Source organism: Pongo abelii, chromosome 6 (assembly GCF_028885655.2).
Source record: "Pongo abelii isolate AG06213 chromosome 6, NHGRI_mPonAbe1-v2.0_pri, whole genome shotgun sequence".
Lineage (NCBI taxonomy): Eukaryota > Metazoa > Chordata > Mammalia > Primates > Hominidae > Pongo > Pongo abelii.
In genome coordinates, this window is record NC_071991.2 from 88,860,079 (window position 1) to 88,860,719 (window position 641).

General features: G+C 32.9%; 1 non-coding gene across 1 annotated transcript; it reads right to left on the reverse strand.

Moving 5' to 3' along the window:
* Nucleotides 1–207: 207 nt before the first annotated feature.
* LOC112134512 (small nucleolar RNA U13) lies at nucleotides 208–309 on the reverse strand. The gene has a single exon (XR_002915928.1). It is a non-coding gene; the product is annotated as a small nucleolar RNA U13 (small nucleolar RNA).
* Nucleotides 310–641: the final 332 nt, after the last annotated feature.

Below are 641 nucleotides of genomic sequence, written 5' to 3' on the forward strand. Positions count from 1 at the left end.
TTACAAGTGCAACATATAAAATGTCCTCAAATATAAAAAACTATAAAATGTAAATATAAAGTGCTATAAACCAGAGAGATTACCAAACCATAGTTTATTCTAGTCTCAGAGAAGTGGACTTTTTAAATAAGCCATAAGCCCAGCATCTGTACAGAAGAAACTAGAAATATTGAAGATGTAAATTTTTTTAATTTTTATTTACTTTGACATCAGATGGGTAATATGCTGACATCATAACAAGGATTGAGTGAGGCACATCTCACATGTGTGTGAAAGCTCAGTCATCATGCTTATGAACCACAAATGGATAGATACAAATTTTTTCAAATCCACAAATCAAGTATCATCATGAGCAAAATCAAAAGTAAATGAGACCGAGAAAACATTTTTAAAACTCAAATCATAGACAAAGAGCTAATTTCCTCTATAAAGTACTCCTGCAGATCAATAAGCACTATTTCAGTGGCACAATGAATGTGAAAGCCAAATTCCAGTGAGAAAAAAAGTCAGTGGGAAGTGAGTATCACACAATCTTAAAAAGTTATGAAAGGGGAGAAAAAAAGAGTGGTGGTGTGGGGGAATATTGAACAGAGGGACGTTGGTGTTTTATTGCTATCATGTCATTATTTTTCACAGAAGTG